Source organism: Diabrotica virgifera, chromosome 5 (assembly GCF_917563875.1).
Source record: "Diabrotica virgifera virgifera chromosome 5, PGI_DIABVI_V3a".
In the NCBI taxonomy this organism is placed as follows: Eukaryota; Metazoa; Arthropoda; class Insecta; order Coleoptera; family Chrysomelidae; genus Diabrotica; species Diabrotica virgifera.
In genome coordinates this window covers 79261172-79287333 of record NC_065447.1, presented here as the reverse complement: position 1 = coordinate 79287333, position 26162 = coordinate 79261172, and the positions used below count along the sequence as shown (strand labels likewise).

At 35.1% G+C, this 26162-nt stretch overlaps 1 protein-coding gene across 6 annotated transcripts in view; it reads left to right on the top strand.

Moving 5' to 3' along the window:
- The window catches only part of LOC114338580 (ras association domain-containing protein 10-like), a 441809-nt gene that overhangs the window by 121804 nt on the left and 293843 nt on the right, over positions 1-26162 (top strand). For 3 of the 6 annotated variants that reach the window (XM_050650167.1, XM_050650169.1, XM_050650165.1), the window contains exon 1: positions 22132-22656. The exons of 2 other annotated variants lie outside the window; for them this stretch is intronic. The gene's annotated coding sequence lies outside the window, so the exon portion shown is untranslated. Of the gene's footprint in view, positions 1-22131; positions 22657-26162 lie in introns of those variants that run through there. One more of the 6 variants, XM_050650164.1, reaches the window with a different exon arrangement.

Genomic DNA, 26162 nt, shown 5'->3' with positions numbered 1-26162 from the left:
TAAAACAGCATAGCATAACCAATTTTTGTCTAACAAGAAAACAAAAAAGCAAAAATATTCAGAAAAGCAAAACGTACATTTTATTACTCTGTAAGATTTTTGGTATTACCAATAATTTTTAAGTTAATTCCATGAACAATTCCATTTTTTTTAAATTTAAAAAAATGTTTTATTTTAAACCCAATTTTTTTCAAAAATGAGCACTTTGAACCAATAAAACTTATAAATAATATAATCAATACATACAGTAAGAAAAATGAAAGAATACCCATGAACGAACATATAAAACACGCTGTATTTTCCTGTCACCGTGTCACACAAAAATTGCCCAGCGCGAGTACATGTAATAATCATTGTTACATGTACTTGCACTGGACAATTTTCTTTGTGACACGGTGACAGGAAAATACAGCGTGTTTTATATGTTCGTTCATGGGTATTCTTTCATTTTTCCGACTGTAAGTAAAGTAACTTGTGAAGCGGTAACGATTAATTTTACTTGGGGAGCTAATTAGGGGGCGATTTTCGCAATTTTTGTACCAAAAAATAAAAGGGACCAACAATATTTTTAGCGTAACGCACTTATCGTTAGAAGCTTTTTAAAAAAAAACAAAAATAAACATTTTTTTAAACACTTTAAAAAAGTTGAAATGAATTTTCCCCGAAAAGTGCATTATTTTTTGTTTATTTCACATTGAAATATTCGATTTGGAATTTGACGTAGAAGAACCTACTTTTCATTAGCTACAACTCTGCTTCTACTGGGTTTGCAGACCTCACGCGTACACCATTTTTTTCAAATTCTAATAAGCTATATTTTTACTAAGAAAAGTATTGACTTAGTGAAAAAACTCTATAGAACAAAAGTTCCTTATAATTAGCCATTTTATCCAATTCCGGGCCTATTTTGAACGTATATTTTTTCACTCCCGAGAAAATATTTTGCACCCCGTATTTCCCAATTTTTGTAAACTGGAGGGGATGTAGAAGTGTAAACTTTTTCTTATATAACAATAGACAATTTCAACTACCTATTCCCAAATTTTCATCCTTCCTTTATTTTTTGGAGGTTTCCGTAAAATTTTGTGTTCCCTGATCGGGCTATTATGTCATATTTGTTCACATTTATTATCAACTTGTATTAACAGAAATAACATATGTATGGGAAATATTAGGAAATACCAGCCTCCGTTTCGCTCTTTTTGACTCTTTTGATATTTGAAACTACCGATGTAATAAGATGAAACTACCAATCATATTACCAATGGCGAAGGGAAATATATTTTCTAAATTAAATCTAATCATTCCCACTTGAATTATAAATACGTACCAATAATATGATATTTTTACACCAAAAATGCAAGGCAGGAAAAAAAGATGTTCTAGATTAACTAGTTGACAAAAACACTATCACTAGAGTAATCTTGGGTCAAAATTGTGAAGAGCCTTTTTAGTAATGGTAGGGGAGCAAAGTATGCTTTTGCAGTCACTCGAGCGTTATGGGGACCTATTTGGTTGTGATTATTAGGTCCTAAAACCAAATCAAGTTAAGTAAAATTTTCCATTTTAGTGGCGACTTTCCATTTTTTTAATTTAATTTTCCTTTTCCAACAATCGTTATTTCTGATTATAGCGTCATATATCCCATAATTCGAAAAAATGTGTCGAATAAAAGTTGCTTATTTTTACATAAAGAATCCAAATCTGCAGTAAAAATTTGGGGATCCCATTTAAAATTTTAAAGTAACCCGCCACCCCACCTCCGTGGGGGGTCGTGTTTGGTACCATTCGATAGATTTTTCAAAAACATTTTGAAAGTGTATTTTGCAGTTTTTCGATCTAATGTTCACTTTGCGAAATATCGCGGGGTTTGTATTTAAAATTATAAACTTAGCCCCACCCCTCTCCGTGGGGGTTAGGTTTAGTACCATTCGATAGATTTTTGAAAAATATTGAAGACGTATTTTTTAGTTTTTCGATCTGATGTTCATTTCGCGAAATATTCGCATTTTTTGTGAAACTTTTTGACTCACACTCACACAGTTTTTTGTCAGATATTTGAAATAATATACACTCTTGCATGAACTTAACTTACCCTATCTTAATCTGACAATTTCGAGTATTTTTAAGGATAAATTTTCTTTTCGGTTCCCCCTTAAAGAACTTCCCTGTGTTAAGAGCCAATATATGGTAAAGGTACCTCTGCAGGATACCAGATTTCTCCCCATGTGATAATCTGACGCGCTCGAGTAACTGCAAAAATCACTGCTTTGTGATACCCACAAATAATCCCGGACAAAAAATCCCCGGACCAATAATCCCCGGGCAAAAAGTCCCCACAAAAAATCCCGGACAAATAATCCCCACAAAAAATCCACATGAATTATTTGTTACCGAGTGGGTACTTGTGTCTGGTTGCACCAACAGATCTTAAGCTCCACTTAGCTAAGCTCTACTTATAGATAGGGCCTCCTTAGTATCACTTACGTTGCACCATAATTTTAGATTTTTACCTTATTATCAATTATATCTATTATTATACCGGGTGTCCACTTATATTTTCCCCCATTTTAACTGTCTATAACTTCTAAACGGCTCAAGATAAAAATATGCGGTTTTCACTGAAATATTTTATTTTAGTAAAAGTTTTGTCTGAATGGATTGAATTTTTTATATCGCTTTCCAATACAAAATAAAATATGGCGGATTTTTGAAAAAACGTTGTTGACTTTTTTTTAATGGAACACCCAGTATATTCTTTTGTAAATTGAAAGAAAGGTCATTCACCTATCTAGCTAAAGTTTTTCAAAATCGGTTGTCAAATCACTGAGTAATTAATTTTTAAAATGAGAGGTGCAACGTGGATATCACATACCTAAATAACAAACTAACCAAGTTATGTGATTTCCACATTGCATCTCTCATTTTAAAAATTAATTTCTCAGTCATTTGACAACCGATTTTAAAAAAATTTATATCGCTGGATAGATAAATGACCGGTTTTTCAAGTTTTTAGGTAAGTGACCATTTTTACATCGCTTTTAAATAAAAAATGGCGGATTTTTGAAAAAGAACGTTATTGACTTTTTTTATTAAAACACCCAGTATATTTTTTTGTGTCTTAAAAAACGGTCATTTATGTATCCAGCGATATAAAATGTTTTATAGTCGGTTGCCAAATGACTGAGCAATTAATTTTTAAAATGAGAGATGCAATGTGGAAATCACATAACATAATTATATCATTTTGCTCAGTTATGTTATTTAGGTATGTGATATCCACGCTGCACCCCTCATTTTAAAAATTAATTACTCAGTGATTTGACAACCGATTTTGAAAAATTTTATATCGGCGGATAGGTGAATGACCTTTCTTTCAATTCACAAAAAAATATACAGGGTGTTCCATAAAAAAAAAGTCAACAACGTTTTTTTCAAAAATCCGCCATTTTTTTTCGTATTTGAAAGCGATATAAAAAATTCAATCCATTCAGACAAAACTTTTCCTAAAATTAAACATTTCAGCGAAAACCTCATATTTCTATCTTGAGCCGTTTAGAAGTTATAGGCAGTTAAAATGGGGGAAAATATAAGTGGACACCCGGTATTATGGTATTCTTATTGTAATATATTATAATTATATTATATTAATTCTTATGATATTCTCGACTTAAGCTTAAGATCTGTTGGTGCAACCGGGCATTAGTTTTCTAAAAGTTTTCCCGTGAACGTAATAGACTCAAATATTTTTCAGCCTCAGTGCATAAGAGTTATAGCAATGGCCATGAAACCGCTTTGCGGCACGACAATAATGATTAGTAATTAAGATTAAGCATTAATTATTGTCATTTCGATTACCAAATGTCGAATTCCAATTACATGCCGAAAACTTCAAATTTTACATGACAAACGAGTGTTAGTTTTTTCAAAAATCGTGGAAGATATGGGGAATGCGCTAAGGCTGTGGGAACCATGTTGTAATTATTCGCTTAAATCTTTTACTCACTCTGCTTTGAATAACTATGTTCAAACCATTGCCTATTCGTGATAAGAACTGCTGGTCCTAAAAACGATAATCTTGATTGTAATGCAAAAAACATGTTCCTTTTTGTAAATTTAACATCAAAAAGATTATCATTATCATCATCAATGGCGACACTCTTCGAGTGTCTTTGCGAGTGGTTTACTATTGTCATCGATGTTGGTCGGTCCTGTGCCAGTATTTCCCATTATCTCACTCCCAATTTCTCCAGATCTTCTCTGACTGCATCTTTTGACCTTTTTCTAGGCCGTTCTACAGACTTTCTCCCATCTGTCCTCTCCCCGAGTAGGTATGTCTAGTTTGATTTTTGGTTAAATTTTTCGCATGGCATATTCTGAGGCTAGTTTAAGCAACAATGGGGACAACGGATCTCCCTGTTTTAGTCCAGAATTTACGCAGAAAGCATTTGATATCCCCCCCCCCCTATTCTAACTTGTGCAAAGAAGTTATTAACACGCATTTGCGTTACCGCAGCTAGTTTCGTGGGTACGCCCAGCTCGACCATTGTATTCGATAGTGTAGAATGATTAATTGAATTATAAGCCTGTTTTAAATCTATAAAGATCTGATGCACATCTTGATTATACTCCCAATCCTTTCAAGCATTTGTCTAATAGTAAATATTTGATCAACAATCGATCTTCCGGGCCTGAAATCACACTGGTAGTCACCAAATACTTCTTCAGCGTATGGTATTAATCTTTTTAGTAATACATAACAAAAAATATTTAGTCATCAGTCTCAATTCACTGCAAGCAACATTTCAGAAACCTGCTTCAAAAACTTTCAAAAGCTATGTATGTCAAAAACCTGTGTTCTGCGTTTGCACAACAAAGCTAAACATTCTTCATGGATGCACACAGATAATAGGCAATGTTTTGAACATAGTTATTTAAGGCAGAGTGAGCAAAAGGTTTAAGCGAATAATTACAACATGATTCCCACAGCCTTAGCTCATTCCCCATATCTTTTTCCCAACGATTTTTGAAAAAACTCACTCGTTTGTCATGTAAAATTTGAAGTTTTCGGTATGTAATTGGAATTCAAAATTTGGTAATCGAAATGACAATAATTCATGCTTAATCTTAATTACTAATCATTATTTTCGTGCCGAAAAGCGGTTTCATGGCCATTGCTATAGCTTTTATGCACTGATTCTGAAAAACATTTGAGCCGATTACGTTCACGGGAAAACTTTTAGAGAACTATTCGGTAGCAAATAATTCATGGGGATTTTTTGTGGGGGTATTTTGTTGAAAAAAGTTTGTGCAGATTATTTTTGTCCGAGAATTTTTGTGGGAATTTTTTGCCCGGGGATTATTTGTCCGGGAATTGTCTGGGGAGTTTTTGTCCAGGGATAATTATTTGTAGGGATTCTTAGTCCGGGATTATTTGTCCGACCCTCGTAGAGGAAAATTCTGGGTGTGCCACTGTCTGTTAGCCAATGGAGACAGCAAGCTAACAATATTTACAGTTTCACCACGCCCTGACAAAAGCTCAAGAAATGAGGAAGAGGAGTGATTTTTTTAATCAAGTTTGACATTCTTTGCTCACCATTTTTCTACTTCTTTGTGTCTCTGTGCGTTTCTTTACATATATATCTGAAAAGTGTAAATTTTCGGATACACGGTATATTTCTAAGACGAACAATGGTGTCATTACACTACTAGAAACGAACAAGATATCAAAATAAAATTATATATAATTCCGTCTGTTCATAATTTGATCAGTAGTGCGTAACCTATTAGGCACCATTCATTTTACAATGTACCTCTATGTTCTGATTCATTATGTGTAAAAACACAAAACATGCTTTAACAATACGATCTTCTTTTCGTGGTCTAGTTCCGAAGAACTTTATTTTTAATAATCAAAATGTTATGTCTTAAATTCTATAGCAAATCTATAATGCGCCGTAAAAACTAATGATCCGATTTTTTTGATCGACTTCCTTTCATTGTTCCTTCACGGCGAGCCATACAAATCGGATTAAAATTGACGAAGAGAAAACGTGAGTGTTACGCCTATGCGCTTGCGTCTTTGCATTTTAGTGAAGGATATTGTCATTGGTAGATGATATATCTACAAAAAGTTTTAGTACAACTCGTTTATTTTTCGGAATAACAATACAGCTGTACTTCATAGTTAGATAATAAATTCGGGATCGGTTTTAACATTCTATTGTGTGGCCATTACTTTGTTCGTAACTATGTCTGTGATTTTCTGTTTTCATTGTACGTGCTGTAATATTATAGAACCAATCTATCTACTCCCCCCCTCCAATAGTACTTTAATTCGCTATGGGAGCTCTCTACCAGCGAAGTGCTTATCATGTGCTTACCATTTCCTGGGTACAAGGACTCACCAAACAATGGAGCTCTATTCCCGCTATCTCTAATCTCCAGTGACTTATCATCGACCTGTATTGCTTGCTCGAGCCTCGAGTCCTCGCTCGGGGCTACGTCCAGTTTGGTGACTCGGGCTCGAGGATGTGGGCCCCTATTGCCCGTTTTTTGGGTTGTGTTGTGTTAGTATTTTTTGTGGTCTTTGATTTTTTGTAGATCTTATTTGAGGCTGTCTGAAACATAAAATCAACATTAGTAAATAATCTGCGATGTTAAAGGTGAAAGTGCGTTTTCTTTGATTGAGCTACGAATATCTAGACTTCATTATATGTTTGCTAATATTTGCTGTTTGAGTCTTCTATGCTTCCATCTATGATGCACATCATGCATTAATATGCCTCGCAGGATCCTGAGACTCAAGCTGGTTTGCTTCGTTTTGCCATTAAATGGGTCTGTCTTGCACTGTTAGCTGTTCTTCTAGGTTATCACTGTAGATTTCTTACAGCTATATTCAAGTTTCTGTGTTTTTCTGTGGTTTTAGTGCCGTCTGTATAAAGGCTTATTAGTGTTCCAGTATTCTTGGAACGTCTGCTATATTATGCTGTACATGAGTGATTATAAGACTACCCCCTGTGGTACTCCAACTTCTGGAATTCCGTGTTCAGGAATGGTCCTATCTGGACCCTGAAACGCTGCTCGGTTTTCTAGGATGAGTTGAGTTTCTTAATAGCTGTATTCATAATATCTCATTTTGTATGTCAGCCGTCCATGTCACACTCTTTCAAAGGCTTAGCTTACACCGAGTAAGGTTGCTGCTGTATGTTGCTTGTCGTTTAATCCATCTGCTATGTGTCCTGTGATTATAAGTAATCGTAGTTCGCTTCTGGTATTAATCCTAGCCTGTCTCTCTTTGATTGGAGTCTGGTTTGAATGACCTGCTCCACTATCTTACGGACTGGTGGAAGTAAGCTAATCGGCCTGTAATTTTGCGGAAAGATGCTGTTCTTTCCTGGCTTTGGTATCATGATTACATGGGCTTCATTCCGCCGGTTGGGGAAGAGTCTGTATCTTAGTATTGCGTTTGTTTTGTTATGTTTGTCAAATATACAACTGCTTTTGAAGGAAGATACTTCAGAGCTATGTAATAGTGGAGTCACTAAAGGTGGATATGAGCTATTATCTCCGATTTCGTTGAACCTCCATCGATTTGCATGAAAATTGGTGAGTGGTTAGAGGATATCTCAAGGACCAAAGGTGACATGGTGTTAACTTGCGCTTTTACCCTGGGGGTGGATGCCACCCCTTCTCGGGGGTGAAAATTATTTTATTAAAATTAATCCCATAATTTAATAGAGGGACAAATTTCAAGCAAAATTTGTTATATAAAGTTATTAAAATAAATCAAAACTTTTTGAGTTGTTAAAGATCAAAGATTTTAATTTTTCTTGAGAAAAATGCATGTTTTTAACCAATTTTTCATCAATAACTCAAAAAGTGTAAGCTTTTACAAAAAAGTTATTATTATCAAAATTGAAGTTAATAAAAACTGAAATAAACTCCTTACTAGAAAAACCTTCTAATATTAACTAAAAGTGAGTTATAGGTAATTGAATGTATATATTTTTTGGCGAGTAAAAAACTCTAAGTATTCAAGCTGAAATACCGGGAAATTGATGCATTTTATAACATAAACTTATTAAACATTTGTCAAAGAACTTAAAAATATCTATCAAATGAGCCCCCAAACATGTTAATAGCGTTAAAATTTATGCTCCAAATTTTTTTCAAAATTTATCTTTTAAAATTTTTTCCAAAAAATTTTATTGTTTTATTTAATAACTCCGTTTATATTTACGATATCAGGTTCATCTAAAAACTGTTTGAAAGTTAATTCCAAGTGCTATTTAAGCACGTTGAACCTAATCTTTTAAACCCCTTACTTTTTTAAAAATAAAAGGTTAAATGACCCCGGTTGCGTGATTTCCACAGCAAAATTTAAGATCTAAACGTTTTTATCTTGGTTATTTTTTACCCTATAGAAATAGTAAAACAGGTAAAATATTTGGCACAGACAAAAACTAAAATTTGGTTATATATAAATTTGGAGTTATTATTAAAAGAATATGAGAATTACAATAATTTTAAAAATTATGATTTTTTAAATTATATCTTTTTTTCAAAAATATGCATTCTAAACCTGTCAAAATTATCAGTAGTAATTGCACAAGAGCTCTGAAATTATTGAATTTTTCCCGAGTGACACTTTGACAGTTTTAATTTGTTTTAATTATGTCAAAGTGTCACGGGAGCAAAAATTCTATATTAATTTTAGAGGTCGAGTGCAATTTGTAGCGATTATTTCATGAATAAAACTGTTCAAAACCAAAATTTTATAGTAATTTATTTATGTAAGTACCATTAAACACACAGTTTTTATAAATATTTGACGATTGAAAGTCATCACTTTTATAATTTTTAAAACATTAATTGTCATTAATGTCACTGAATGTATTTTTTCGTAGCAACGAAGGGCATCTGACTTAATATACTTAACGACGGGAGATTATCAAAAATTATCGATTTAATTCAGATTTCTGTAGGTTTCTATTGGTCAGAATCTCCTATGAATGAAATAATCGAAAACATTACTTATGCTAATATAAAGAAGTTCTTGTAAGGATAATTATAAATTTTAATTTTTGTGGAAATGGCGTATGTTTTATTTTTCACTTTTTCCTAAAAAATTCGAAACGGTTCTTTTATTTTCATTATAACTTGCCTAATTTTAACGCTATTACCTTGTTCTGAAGCTCATTTGATAGGCATTCCGAGGTACTTTGACAAATGTTTAGCAGGAATATTTTATACATTGCATCGTTTTCTCGTTATTTAAGCTTGAATACTTAGATTTGAGTACTAGTCGAAAAAAATACACATCCAACTGCCAATATCTCACTTTGAACTAACATTAGTTTAGTTCTTTATGTGAGGAATGTATTAAATTTTTTATTATCTTCAATTTCAGTAATAATAACTTTTTTGTAAAAGCTTACAGTTTTTGATTTATACGTGAAAAACTTTTTGTCTTTAATAACTCAAAAAGTGTTGATTTATTTTAATAACTTTATATAACAAATTTTGCTTATAATTTGTCCCTCTATCGACTTAAGGAATTATTTTTAATAAAATAATTTTCACCCACTAGAAGGGGGGGCATCCACCCCAAGGGTAAAAGCGCAAGTTGGCATCATGTCACCTTTGTTCCTTGAGGTATCCTCTAATTACTCACCAATTTTCATGAAAATCGATGGAGGTTCAACGAAATCGGAGGTGAAAACCTTCAGTGACTGCACTATAAGTGATTTCGTCTGGACCAGGTTCTTTCTTTGGTGAAATTTTTGTCCATGTCTTTGTCTTAGTGATAATTCAGTGTACACTCTCGCTTTCAATAGTTATACCCGATAGCCACTATTACTAGTTTATAGACAGGTTTATTACCTAAACTATGCATTATTTTCAAATCTCCCCCTATACCTGATAATTAAAAATGTCTATGTGTGAGTATGTATGTTAAAACTGTTAAAAGTCTAACCAAAAAATTGGTGTAATGGCTCCTTTCTTTTATGCATTTTTTTAATATTACGAGGTGGTTATGTGTAATTTCTATTGAACCCCAAAAAGCTTTTTTTCGGCTTAACAAATTGTGGCCCAATGCTTTTCATTTATCCATTTTTATGGAGTTTAAGAAGTATGAGATTGAACTATAAAATTGTTCTAACACTGTATCTGAAGTCATCCTTGATCTACGTAAGGATCTATCATCCTGATCTTCTCTTTTTAGCCTTTATTACTTTTCTTTCTTTCGATCATCATAACCCAGCTAATACTTCCTTCAAGTTCGTTGATACACTACAATAATCACTACAAACCCAATAATGCAAAATGGAAACAACAACAAAACCACATTGCACTATCGGTAATTTATTAAAATACTCTTTACAACAACAATCGCCTACACTATCATCTGATTTTTAATGAGTCACGAAAATATTGCAAAGATATCGCAATGTAAATTCATTACCTTATTGTTTTACATAGACAAATACTTGTCTACAAGTTGTAGTTTCTCTCCATGGGAACTGGGATGAGAAGAAAATAGGGCGTTTACTTATACACACACCTTTTATCACAAGAAAATCGAAACTAAAAACAACATGCAATTATGATTTCATTCATAATTAAGTGTATCCCATTCGGCATGACTATTATCTTAAGTATCGGTACAAGAAGTCTAATGAGTTTGAACTTAAGTAATATATATATTTTAGTAAATATTATGTTCTTGGTAAATACCTATTTAGTTGGTTATTTAATGTGAAAAAACACTAAAAGATTATTATTATACGTAAACAAACAATATATACGGCACGCAATGTATACAGGGTTGGGCACTCGAAAGAGTCCACCTTGATATCTTAAAATGAAGACCACAGGAAAATAACTTGATAAGTCAAATTTTGGTTTTGTTCAGGAGAACATGTTTAAAGTTTAAAACATTAAAAATGTGATTATGTTACAATATATTTTACAATTATTAATTAGTATTAAAAAGAAAAAAAATTGATATATTGGTTGTTGTTTTACGTTTTAGTTTTTTTAAATTTGTATTGCAAATTAATTACCTGGACTTATCAACGTTTTCCCCTGTTTTGAATGGACATGTCAAGTTCTTTTCCTGTACAGGGTTTTTTAAACATTTATATCTTTTGATTTATCAAGTTATTACTCGGTATTATATTACTCTTAGAAACTATGTAATTAAAGCTACAAATTGGTATTAAAAACGGGAAATGTCAAAAAATGGACTTCCAAGGAACGAAGGCGTTGCTTCACCCAGGAACGAAGTTAGAAATCAAGTTCTTTCCCTGTGGTCTTCAATTTTAATAAATTCGTACCTTTTCACAAGAATAGAGGTAATATGGAAAAAAATTGTAGGTGCCTAAACTTTTCAGCGAAATACCGGTCTAAGGATGTCTAATGATGTTATCATTCTCTTTGCCTTATCCCTATGCGGGGTCGGCTTCCCTAATTTCATTTCTCCACACAATTCTATCTTGGGTCATATCAATGTTAATCCCCTTTACCAACATGTCCTGCCTTATCGTCTTCCCCCAGGTCTTCTTTGGTCTTCCTCTCCTACTCCTTCCAGAAATCTGCACTTCAGCTATTCTTCGTATTGGGTGATTAACGTCTCGACGTTGAACATGACCAAACCATCTTAACCTATGCTCTCTCATTTTGGCATCAATTGGTGCCACACCTAGACTTCCCCTAATATACTCATTTCTAATGTATCCTTCTTTCTCACTCCACTCATCCATCTAAGCATTCTCATTTCCGCCACGTGCATTCGTTGTTCCTCTTTCTTTTTCACTGCCCAACATTCAGTTCCTTGCATCATAGCCGGTCTTGTGGCTGTTTTATAGAATTTTCCCTTCAGCTTTATTGGAATTTTTCTGTCACACAACACACCACTCGCTTCTTTCCACTTCATCCATCCAGCCCTAATTCTACTGCATGCATCTCCATCTATTTCTCCATTACTCTGTAATACCGATCCTAGGAACTTAAAACTATTGCTTTTCACAAACATTTCACCATCCAAAGATACCATTTTATTTGTAGTAACTCCATCTTTAAATGAATATTCCAAATACTCTGTTTTTGTCCTACTAAGTTTTAAACATTTTTCCTCCAGAGCTTGTCTCCACTGTTCCAGTTTTTGTTCTAAGTCTCTTTCACTATTTCCTATTAACACTACATCATCAGCATACATTAGGCACCATGGTAGTTTCGCTGTTATCTGGTCCAAAACTAATGAGAATAAATAAGGACTAAGCACCGAGTCTTGGTGCAATCCTACTTTTACCTGGAATTTATCAGTCTCTCCCACACCTGTCCTAACACTAGTCGTTACTCCCTTATACATATCTCTCACCATCTTTATATACTCGCCAGGGACTCCTTTCTTATTGAGTGCCCACCACAGAATCTCTCGAGGAACTCTATCATATGCTTTCTCAAGATCAATGAATACCATATGAGCGTTGGTCTCTTTATTCCTGTATTTTGTCATCAGTTGCCTTACAATGAAAATTGCATCTGTTGTTGATCTGCCCTGCATATTACCAAATTGATTATCGGATATTTCGGTTTCTTCACGTATCCGTCTATCAATTACTCTCTCCCATATTTTCATGGTGTGGCTAAGTAGTTTTATAGCCCTGTAGTTTGTACATTGTTGTATGTCTCCCTTGTTTTTGTAGTTTTTGTAGACAGGTACTAATATACTGCTTCTCCATTCGTCTGGCATTTGTCCAACTTCCATAATTGTATTAAATATACCTGCTAGCCAACTTATTCCTGTCTCTCCCAATGCTCTCCATACTTCCCCAGGAATGTCATCTGGTTCGACTGCTTTTCCTTTCTTTATTTTTTGAAGCGCTTGAGCCACTTCCTCCTTTGTTATTCTGGTAACCATTGCTGTCACTGTCTCCGTTAACTCCACATTCTGTCTGCCAAATTCTTCATTTAATAAACTGTCACAATACTTTCTCCATCTCTTTTTGACATCCTTTTCGTGAATTAGTATTTTATTATTTTCATCTCGGATACATCTAATCTGATTAAAATCTCTTGCTTTCTTTGCTCTCTGTTTGTCTATTTTATAATATATCTTTGCTTCGCCTTCCCTGGTATTAAGTTGATCGTATAGGTTTGAATACGCTTCTGCTTTAGCTTTGGCTACTGCTACTTATGCTTTCTTTTTGGCGACCATATAGTTTTGAAGATATATGTCCGATCTGGTTTCTTGCCACTTTTTATATAATTTTCCCTACTCTTTTATTTTTCCTGGTACTTCATTTGACCACCACCAAGTCTCTTTATCCTCAAACTTCTTTCCTGACGTTTTCCCAAGTATTTCAATAGTCGTCTATCTAATAATATTGGCCATTTTTCTCCAAATTGTGTTAGGGCTTCCTTTCATTTTATTTCAACATATTTTTTCTACTATTCTTTCCCTGAATAGACCTTCTTTCTCATCTTTTAGCAACCACCACTTGATTTTTTGTGGTCCTCGCCGATATTTTTGTTTAGTTTCGCTTTTTACTTCGATGTCCAGAACAAGCAGCTTGTGTTGTTGGCTTAATGTCTCACTAGTCGCACAGTCCTTGCATTCACGTATGTCTTCTTCTACTTTCCTTATCATGAAGTAGTCTATTTGGGATTGATGTTGTCCACTTTTGTAGGTAATAAGTTAAATTTCTCTCTTTTTAAAGAATGTGTTAACAATCGCCATATCCAATGCTGTTGCTAATTCAAGCATGTCATCTCCAGCTTCATTTCTAGTTCCAAAGCCTAATCCCCCATGTATTGTTTCATATCCTATCTTGGCTTGGCCCACATGTGCATTGAAATCACCTCCTGTTATAACTTTCTCCTCTGCTGGAATTTCACTCAGTACGTCTCTTAATTGGTCATAGAAAGCTCTTCTTTCATTCTCAGCCAGACCTGTTTGAGGAGCATACACACACACACAACATTCAATACCTCTTTATTAATTACAAATTTCACTGACATCATTATATCACTCGTTCTTACAACTTCTACGACGTTATCTTTCATTTCACTATCAGCAATTATACCAACTCCATTTCTAGTGTTATTACTCCCTACATAACACAATTTGTATCATTCACCTAGTTCTTTCGCCCTTTGTCCTTTCCACTTTCCACCTAGTTTCTTGAATACAAGCAATTTGAACTCTTCTTCGTTTGAGCGCATCCACTAACTCCAGATTCTTACCTGTAAGACTACCAAGATTCCAAGACCCTATCCTGGGGTCTAGGACGTTTCATCGCCGCCGTTTCGATGCCGCCAGTTCGATGCCGATGCCGGCCGATTCATCGCCAGTCAATTAATCGCTATCTGATATATTTCCGAATTTTCGACAGTTACAATTATTAGTTATTTTTAGTATTAATTAGGAATTCTAGGAAATGCGAGATATGACGGCGATGAAATGGACTGGCGATGAACCGGCGGCATCGAAACGGCCGGCGATGAACCGGCGGCATCGAAACGTCCCATTCCGCTATCCTGATTTTTCTAACCTGTAATGGTGTTCCCCTGAGATAGTCCTCACGCGGAGATTTGAACGGAGGCTCATTTTACTTCCGGAATATTTTACCTCAGGAGATGCCATAATTTCAGTATAAGTTTGTATTGCGTTGGAGAAGGTCTTTTCATTATTATGGCCTGAAAAGATTTTTTGGATATTTGATACCTGAATGCCTTTTCTATCAGCACCATACCCTACCCTGCACGTTTAGCTAATACACCACCAATGCAACCAAAGTGCATTATTACTCCACACCCGCCTCCATTTTTTTGTATAGGCCAGGATCCCTACTGTAAGCACTGCCCTATAAGCCAATGTATTGTTGCCCGTATCCTGCCACTAGGAGGCACGTACTTTATTCGGGATACAAGGATGTCTAATGATGTGTCACAAAAATATTTTTATATGTATTTCCTATTTAAAATTAAAAGTTTGTTGTACTAAAATCAGAGATAGAACTTGGATTAGGTTAACATGCTTCGAGATGTGGTTATATCGTAGAATGTTCAAAATATCATGGGTTCAACGCGTTTCAAACATAGAAGTCTTAAACAGAATACGTCATGACTTGAGGAAGATGATAAAAAAAACTTGAATATCTGGGGCATATAATGAGTGGCAGCAGATACTGGATACTCCAGTTAATACTCAACGAAAAAATCGATGGAAAAAGAGGAATTGGTATGAAGAAATATTCACGGCTCCGAAACTATCTTCTTACATGTCTTCTCTCAAGGATTGTTCAGAGAGACTATCGAAATCCAAACAGGATGTAGATATCAGCGCTACGAAATACAAAACATCTCATCGTCATCATCATCTACCCTCAAGAGTCCACTGCTGAACATTCGCCTCTTCCTCGTGTTTCCAGCCTCGTCTATCTTACTCCGCTTTCATCCAGTTTTTATTTAGCCCTCTTAAATCGTCAATTCATCGTGTAGTTGGTCGACCGACGTTTCTCTGGTCTTCTCTTGGTCTCCATTCTAATATCCTCTTTGTTCATCGTCCATCTGGCATTCCAGCTATGTGTCCTGTCCATCTCCATTTTGGTCTGGCATCCTTTCTATGACGTCAGTCACCTTGATTCTTCCTCTGATTTCTTCGTTTTTTATTTTGTTTTGAAGAGTTCTTCTTCACCACAACACAAGCAACAAAAGCGGCAAGAGTAAGTGGTTGCCTCCAAGAAACCATATGGAGAAGCAAATGTCTGACCACAGAAAGCAAAATAAAAGTATACAAGACAACAGTAAGACCTATCCTAACATATGCAGCGGAGACAAGGACTGATACAAGAAACACGAAACAACAAATCAACAATATCGAAATGAAAGTATTAAGATCAATAGCGGGCATATCATTAAGAGACAGAAAAAGCAACAGAAGTATACGAGCACGATGCAAAATTCAAAATATTAACAGGTGGATAAAAAAAAAGAAAGAAAAACTGGAACGAACATGTAAACCGAATGGAACCAGATAGATTAGCGAACATTTGTAAAAACAACAAGCCGTATAGCAGAAGACCCGTTGGAAAGCCGCCGAAAAGGGGGAAAGACAATGTACAGTCAACAACAACAAACATAATAAGAGGCAGACAAACAGGAGTAATCCTAGTCGCGCGAAGAAGAAGAAGAAGAAGAAGAGGAAGAGGAAGAAGAAGAAGAAGAAGAAGAAGAAGAAGAAGAAGAAGAAGAAGAAGAAGAAGAAGAAGAAGAAGAAGAGTTCTTCCTAACATGGATCACTCCATTCTTCTCAGATGCTTTGAAAATTCCGACTCAGCTTCGGACCAACCTACCAGCGATAGATAGCGAGAGATATTCGAGGAACATAATCGGTGAGTAGAGACATTTCATCAGATCGCCCTTAAAATGCCACCCCAGTTCTAGGAAAAACGTCAATAAAAAACTATTTGAGACGACGGCTTATAAACTCAGAAAAAATGTACTATCACAGTACATTGCTACATAATATTATGTACCGGCTGTCCCAATACGAATGGTCTCTGCCATATCTTAGGAACCGTTTATAGTACCGCTTAGAGAAAAAAATATTTATAACAAAAGTTGCCTCGGGAAAAGCCTGGAAATTATTTTTATAATTGTAGGTCCACCGCTAGAGGGCGTAATTAAATATCAAAAATTAAAAAATCAAAATTTTACAAAATTTACCTAATGAAAGGGGACTGGAAATCCAATCATCGTATTCTTCATAAAATTCTGCGCATATTTGATTTCAAAAGTTTAAGTCTACCTTTGCAAATAAGAGGTGGGGGTGAGTGGGAATCTTCTTATCAAAAAATGGCTGTAAGTCCGGTTCTGCTAAATCGAATTCTGCATATTTGGTCTTGTTGAAAACAGCTCTTTTTCGTCAATGTAAGTGTCTTATTTTCGAAATAGCTTAATAGGTAATATGCAAGCTAGGAGGCGTTATTTAATTATTTTCAGAAATCTAGTTTTCTTTGGAAAATATTAAATACAAGTATGCATTTTTAATCGTGTATTACAAAATTAGACCAAATTAGCAACATAATACCGAAAACCGCATGTCGATACCGTTTTTCTATCTCGAGATATCTTAAGAAACGTGTAAATTTTAAACAACTGTTAATGTCACCGGTAAACCAAGTTAAGGAAAAGTAGTGTGCTATGGAAAAAACAAAGAAACATTTTTCAGATGTAAACGTATATAATTAATTAAAACAACAATAAGACTAACAACACTATAAAATATACCAAAGCAATAAAAGCAACTACTTACTTAGTCTTAGTGACTGCCTAAATGTTCAAATTGTTGCCCATCATTTTCGATGCATTTACTCTTTCAAGAGTAGATTGAATAGCAACAGATTTAACTGTTTTAGACTTTTATTTATGGGAACGGATTAAAGACCTTGTTTTTGCCGCTAGGCCCACTACTCGAGGAAACATGATCTAGAATCTAGAGAATACGAAACGCCATTCAAAGCATTACGAAAGCAGAAATTGAGACTGCTGTTCAATCTACTCTTGAAAGAATAAATGCTTGCATCGAAAATGATGGGCAACAATTGGAACATTTAGGTCGTCACTAAGTAAGTAGTTGCTTTTATTTCTTTGTTATATTTTATTCGCGGTGTGCAAGTACTTGGAAGGGAAACGAGAAACGACCGTGCGCGAGTCGCGGAGAAATATTGCAACTATCTTAAATAATTCATATTGTCAATTGAAATTGTCAAATTGACGTATATTTCATACCTTATGTCATTTACGCAGAAAAATTATATATTGCTCCACAATATTGATACGATATGCAATTATTATATAAAGGTAAATTTAATTAATTGTATTTTGCTTGCAGTACTGCATTTTAATAACTAATTTTATTTACTATATACAATTGTTTACGTTTGCTAAACATAACCTGCATCTTATTTTTTCTTCTTATTATTTTTTTGGACTATGGCCTTGACAATTATTCAGCAACCAGGACTAATATAATTGGCCAATATAATTAAAAGTGCGAATAAAAGTACAGAGCGTAGATATAGAGGTCGCTTTGCCGAATTTGCACGGTCCCAATAGTATTGTTTGTCTTATTGTTGTTTTAATTAATTATATACGTTTACATCTGAAAAATATTTCTTTGTTTTTTCCATAGCACACTACTTTTCCTTAACTTGGTTTACCGGTGAGATTAACAGTTGTTTAAAATTTACACGTTTCTTAAGATATCTCGAGATAGAGAAACGGTATCGACATGCGGTTTTCGGTATTATGTTGCTAATTTGGTCTAATTTTGTAATACAGGATTAAAAATGCATACTTCTATTTAATATTCTTCAAAGAAAACTTGATTTTCGAAAATAATTAAATAACGCCTCCTAGCTTGCATATTACTTATTAGGCTATTTCAAAAATAAGCGAAAAAGAGTTGTTTTCAACAAGACCAAGCATGCAAAATTCGATTTAACAGAACCGGACTTACAGCCATTTTTGCATAAGAAGGTTCCCACTCACCCTCACCTCTTGTTTGCAAAGGTAGACTTAAACTTGTAAAATCAAATATGTGCAGAATTTTATGAAGAATACGATGATTGGATTTCCAGTGCTCTTTCATTAGGTCATCGCACACATCTTATGGAAAATATAATGTCACTCAAATTCAATAAAATTTATACGAATAGATTCGTTTTAAATAAACGTTCAAATCTTATTATTGCGCCAACTCTTAATTATGATTAATTACGGCGCAAATTGCAATTAAAGTTTATCGAAATCACATTTTTTGAGTCAGTAAAAGTGTCAGTTACCATCATTATTGCTCTGGGTGCTATTCAAAAGAGCTTAAACCCCCGCTGGGCCTAAGCGAATTAGTGAAACTAATCCTCTGATTTATGGAGTACCGACAATTTGGGTGTTTTAAAATATTTTTTCTCTCTCTAACTTATGTACGTATCCATTTGATTTCAGATTTATTTATATCAATTAGCAGAGTGTGGGTCGGTTGGGCATGGGAAAATTTTGACAGCGTGGGAAAAATTTTATCTGCCACGCCCCACGCCACGCCCACCACAAAGCCACGCCCACCACAAAGCCACGCCCACCGCAAGCCACGCCCCACGCCACGCCCACCACAAAGCCACGCCCACCACAAAGCCACGCCCACCGCAAGCCACGCCCACCACAAAGCCACGCCCACCACAAAGCCACGCCCACCGCAAGCCACGCCCACCGCAAGCCACGCCCATCGATCAAAGCCACGCCCGCCGGGCCAATGAGCAATTAGCCCCGCCCAACCGACCAATGAGAAGGAAGCCTCGCCCACCCACAGCAGCGCCCATGGACCAATGAGATCAAAGTCCAGCCCAGCGACCAATGAGAACTTAGCCCCAATCACCGACCAATGAGAACGAAGCCCCCGCCCAACGACCAATGGGAACACAGCCAGGCCCACCTACGTCACAAACCCTCGCCTTCCAAGATGGCCTCCTCTTTATTTCGTTTATCGCAAAATATACAGGGTGTAGTCAGAAAGCCAAATAAGACACTTATCCATGAAGCACCTATCTGCCATCTGCGCTGTTATTGGTTCGTTTATTACATGTAAGACATTAAACGAAAGAGGAGCAATCACAAAGACATTAGCAAAAGAGCATTAGAGCATGTCTCCGACCTGACTGATCATATATTGTTGGAAAGAGGAAGGCATGTTACCATATAAACAAAGATGTCAGCAATGACAAAACGGCACTATATCATATCTTCGTGTCTATTGGTCCAATTCGTGTGAATATGGTCTCGTTGGGAAAAAGAGGGGATATTGAATATGTTAACATAAAAACAAAGATGTCAGCAATGCCAAAACGACACTAGATCTTCGTTGCTATTGATTTTAGCGTAACAGCCGTTGAAGGAAAGGAGAAACATGGCAACACTGCCAAAACTGTAATATATTTGTTGCTATTGGAGATATTTTGACCTGTCAACTTAATGGGGATTCCACGTCTATCACAGTTCTCTAATCATGCCACCTGTCGGCTGCAACATGTAACTATGCCCAAGCCATCTAGAAGAACGTATACCATTTTTACAGTACGACCATCAAACATCCTAGATCTCTCTCCAATCATACATTCCTACAATGAACATATACCATTCTTACGCTGTGGCCAAACCAGCAAACATCTCACGTACAAGTCTTTTCTACGGAAAGTTGGGTAGTATCATGAAAATCACCAAACAAAAAAAAAATGGTATTGCGATTCGCATACTGTATTTTATCTACTGCAAGGAGGGTAATATTATGTAGGTTGGTATTTTACTTTTATAGTTAAATAATCGTCTATTCAATATATAGGAGACTACATTTGCCATCTAGTTTTTATGTTTATTATTAGCTCTAATCCTTCCGTAAACGGAACATAATAATGTATACAACGTTTATATGATATATAAACCTTCGGTGTAGAATACTATGACGTTCCCCCCACTCATGGAAAATTCACAGATACACGATAGAATACTATGACGTTCCCCCACTCCTTCAAAATTCACAGATACATGATAGAATGAATAAAGCAAAAATCAGTATCATTCAATCATTCGATGAAGCAAGATGGAAAAAATTGAGTTGTTCAGAGGTCCGAACGCAGTCAGAAAAATTAAGCAGTTAAATGTAGATGATATACTTATTGATCAATGGATGACAAACACAAAAGTTACCTGCTACATCCTTTATGTCAGCGGAGTACCAGCATCATTTGTACTCTTATCGAAACGTGACTTTGATCCACTTGGACAACATGATGTACCAAGAGTATTAGAATACGTATACACTTTACCTAATCATCGGAGAAGAGGATATGCATGCAAACTTATACATCACATAAAGAAAAATAATGAATTCACTGCGTTCTGCTCCAACGAAGAATCTGAACGGCTTTTTTTAAAAAGCAAATGTATTAATCACGGCTTAATGAATTATAATGTAATGTTTAGATATCCATAATAAATTTATATAAAATATATCTTGTCTTATTTCTTACACGTTTAATGTACTTGTAAATAATAGATGGTGTAGCTTACAATGACAATACATAAAGATGCATGAAACTGCCATGGTTATTAATCCTATTTGATATCGCCCAATAGAAATATGGGGTATAATAAAATGAATGAAGAGATAAAGAAATGATAAAAATAAAACTTTTTTCATTTATCCACTCACTTATGCGGTTAAAAAAACCTTAAAAAGGAAAAGGTATCTGCTGTTGCCATGCAACGCAGCAGTAGCACACACATTAAAAAACACATCCATCCTTGTTTGCATACAACAATACACTGATCCATAATATAAGAATCAATTTATAAATAATCACATAAAGCATATGATAGAGTGCCAAAGAGGCCTTATACATAACAGGTTGTTAAAACAGACATCTTAACGTAATTTGTCATTCAAAATCCTGTAATTTGAGGTGCTACATGATAAGATTCAACATATCAGGTAAATAATATAAGATAGAGGGTCAAAAAGGCCTTATACATAACAGGTTGTTAAAACAGACATCTTAACGTAATTTGTCATTCAAAATCCTGTAATTTGAGGTGCTACATGATAAGATTCAACATATCAGGTAAATAATATAAGATAGAGGGTCAAAAAGGCCTTATACATAACAGGTTGTTAAAACAGACACCGCAACGTAATTCATCATTCAAAATCCTTTAATTTGATGGGTCACACATTGATTTCTGATTATCCGTTCCGAAGATACATGGTACATTGCCATAACGGCCTAAGGGATAACTTGGTTGAGCTGTAAATGCTTATTTATTGTTATTGACGTTAAAACAAAGCCATTAGCATAGAAAAATCTCTTATCGCAGTTTGATCTCTAGCAAATCCTAATTCGCTCAATTTTGCACCAAGTGCTCCGTGCAATATATCAGTAGAAAGGTCTTTTCATGTATATTAAGAAAATCACTGACCAAGTGTGTTACGGTCATTATTTATGGCTGAAAACGACAAAAAACTACAAATTCTCAATGTACTATATTGACACAAAATGTACTTATATGGTACAAAAAAAAAAAGGCCTTATACAGAACATTGTGTTAAAACAGACATCACAACGTAATTCGTCATTCAAAATCCTTTAATTTGATGGGTCATACATTGATTTCTGATTATCCGTTCCAAAGATACAAATATTTGTACAAAATTATGAAAAATCGAATAATTTGAAATATTTACAAAAATATTTTAAGTTGTTTGTTAACATGCCGGGTGTGTATGGTTGATAAGAAAAGAGTGCAGACGTTATTTTTGTTAATATTAACCTCCAAAGATATGACAAGCCACAATGCTAAAAGTCCGAATGTAGTCGGATGATAACATGTAACCGCAGTTGTTATTTGTGTAAATGTTATCACATATTTTTAAAACTATAAGGTCTTGTTTTTGCAAAACACATTCAAACATTTGATCACGTTCATGCTGTGTGAATTTCGCCTATAAATACTGAAACAGACGAGCATATACCACAGTCGACATCTGACAGTTTCTACAGTATAGTTGCAGTGTTCAGTGGAAAATATTCAATTAAGGTAAGAGATTTTGCTGTTTATTTTACATATGGTTTTTATGAATTTATTGGTTTGCTATTTTTGTTAAATAATTTGGATGTACATGTGTTTCCTTTCATCTATGGGTAATACTGGTTTTAATTCTCTCTTCCCAACTTGTTTGCAGGTCTTCTAGGTATCTATATATACTTCTCTTAAAATAAAATGTGTGTACTATAGGTGATTTTATTCTTATATTCAATGTGATTTATTATAAGTAATTTTATTACTTGTTTTTATCATATCGTAGGATGTATCTGTCGCTAATATTTTTAACTGATTTTACGTTTTATCCCTAAAATAATAATAGCTGTTTATGACTCATTTCTACGGTACTTTTTCATCTTTTAATATTTCCTTGTTACATAAATAAATGAGGTAGGTTTTTACATTAAGATAATCATATTTTACTATTTAGTTCTAATACTTTCATGGTCTAGAATCCGCATATGGCCCAGAATCGGTATGCCGATACGTGGCCACTTTCGTGCACCAGAATCGTCGTGGCGCAGAATCGGTATGCCGATACGTGGTCACTTTCATGCACCAGATTCCAGCTCATCATGAGCCAGAAGCGGTAGGCGGATTCCAGCTCATCATGAGCGGGAATCGGCATGCCGACTCTGGATCATGATGAGCCAGAATCGGTATGCCGATACGTGGTCACTTTCATGCACCAGAATCGCCATGTGACTCAGAATCGGTATGCCGATACGGGGGCCACTTTCATGCCCCAAAATCGCCATGTGGTCCCGAATCGGTGGTATGCCGACTCCCGGGCACTCAAGAATAGTAACTTTTTATGATACATTTAGCGCGGTACTCCGTCTTCTTTTAGCACATTTTTCTTGTTATCTGCATCACGATAATAGTATTTTACCGTTTAGTTCTTATTTTCTAATTTGAATTATAAATATGTGTTATTTCATGTTTTTTCAGGCATGTATGATGCAACACCCGTCCGTATATTTCTGAACAATTTTATGATTTATTTCAGTATCTTTTTATGCCGCATTCTACCGTACTTTTGTTTTTCAACAATATACAATGAAGCGTAGCTGTCATTTATATTTTATATACGACCAAGCGTAGCTGGTATTTATTTTTAACAGTGTGATAATAATCGTGTTGCATTTTCTATTTTATGTACGACCCAACTTATTTTTATTTTTAAAAATATATTGACACTCTTTGTAATGCATTGGGTTAGTAAATAAGAGACAATATGAGTCATTTTATTATTTCATTTAAATTTTTTTTTTTTTTTTTATGCTAGTACATTATTACAGTTTTTAATTAAAAACTAAATGCCCTAGTCGATTTATTTTAACATTTTTATCCAGAGGTCCAACGACATAATGGTTAAACGATGATGTCTCGTAATCTATGCTTGTGCGCTGTTTAAATTGTCGGTCAGAGCGTTCAACACTCTTACGATGTTTTTTCTCAGTTTTCCGAACATTTTCACAGGGGCTTCGACGCATGTTTGAGTTATTTTTAAACAAAGGTTTTATGATCTTATTAAATTTATCCGGGAATGCTTGATGCCTCAAATATCCTAGGGAATCTCTATGAACACCTGTGACTTCTAATATTTTTTTTATAGTTTAGGCTATCATTTGGTGTAAAGTCTTGAGGATACATATAAAATTATAGTATATAGCCCACAAGTAGCCTTGTACTTGCTATCGTTAATCAGTATATTCTTAGGAGCAAATTTGATTTCCATATCACCCATTAGCCATTTATCAGTTTTCCAAACATAGTGTGGACCATAAGCTCTATCAAGGTCTGGTGAATGATGCCAATATTTTTGAAGGTGTTCATCTTCTTCTTCATCTGTGCTTTCTTCATCCTTCTGGCGCATATTTCTCAAACGATTGTTTTGGTGTCCGCTGGTCTCTTCATGCTTCTCTGTCTGATGTGAAGTTTTCAGATAATTGTTTAGTTCTCCAAGAGGTTCAGTACTAGGTGTTAAAACTGTTTTGAGTTGTTGTTCACGTTGCATTATTATTTTGAGTGAATTATACTTTTTTTAATAACTTAGCAAGCTGCTTGACACGATGTTCACCGTTAATTTTCTTGTATCTGAATGCCGTTTCTCTAGTTAACACCTTTATCTATATCCGCTAACTCGCATCTGACATATAGCTAACATGCATCTGGCATACATCTGACTTGCATCTGACTAGCATCTGACTTGCATAGTATGACAGATATGTTAGTTCTGTCACGTATTAACGTGACAGAACGTGACAGAACGTGACGTAAAATAACGTGACAGAACGTGTCAGCACCTAACAGAACGTGACAGAACGTGTCAGCACCTAACTCTCTCTATCTCTCTCTCTCTTTCTCTGCTATCACACTTTCTTTGCGCTCAACAACCTTTTTGCTACAAGCATCAATGACGTACTTAAGTAACTAACAGAACGTGACAGTAACTAACAGAGCGTTACGTGAATGACGTAAATCACGTGACAGTACTCAACAGAACGTGACAGAACGTGACAGAACGTGACGTAAAATAACGTGACAGAACGTGTCAGCACCTAACAGAACGTGACAGAACGTGTCAGCACCTAACTCTCTCTATCTCTCTCTCTTTCTCTGCTATCACACTTTCTTTGCGCTCAACAACCTTTTTGCTACAAGCATCAATGACGTACTTAAGTAACTAACAGAACGTGACAGTAACTAACAGAGCGTTACGTGAATGACGTAAATCACGTGACAGTACTCAACAGAACGTGACAGAACGTGACAGAACGTGACGTAAAATAACGTGACAGAACGTGTCAGCACCTAACAGAACGTGACAGAACGTGTCAGCACCTAACTCTCTCTATCTCTCTCTCTCTTTCTCTGCTATCACACTTTCTTTGCGCTCAACAACCTTTTTGCTACAAGCATCAATGACGTACTTAAGTAACTAACAGAACGTGACAGTAACTAACAGAGCGTTACGTGAATGACGTAAATCACGTGACAGTACTCAACAGAACGTGACAGAACGTGACAGAACGTGACGTAAAATAACGTGACAGAACGTGTCAGCACCTAACAGAACGTGACAGAACGTGTCAGCACCTAACTCTCTCTATCTCTCTCTCTCTTTCTCTGCTATCACACTTTCTTTGCGCTCAACAACCTTTTTGCTACAAGCATCAATGACGTACTTCCTATTAACAAGTGATATATTGTTTGTAACAATATAACCTAATTCTTTAATTATTTGTTTTATAGCTAAGTAGGTCATTGTCAATAACTGAGTTGTATATAAAAAACAATTACTTCAAAAATTTATTTATTTTTTCCTAAGTATCTTTGCTACAGTAATAAAAATATTTTTTCGTATTTCCAGCAGACCTGCAGGAGCCTCTTTAAAATAGGCAGTCGTCGATTTGCTTTTCTGAAAATCATAATAAATATTCTACATTTTTATGTCTTCGCCGCTTTTACACATAACATTCCTTTTTTCATCGTAA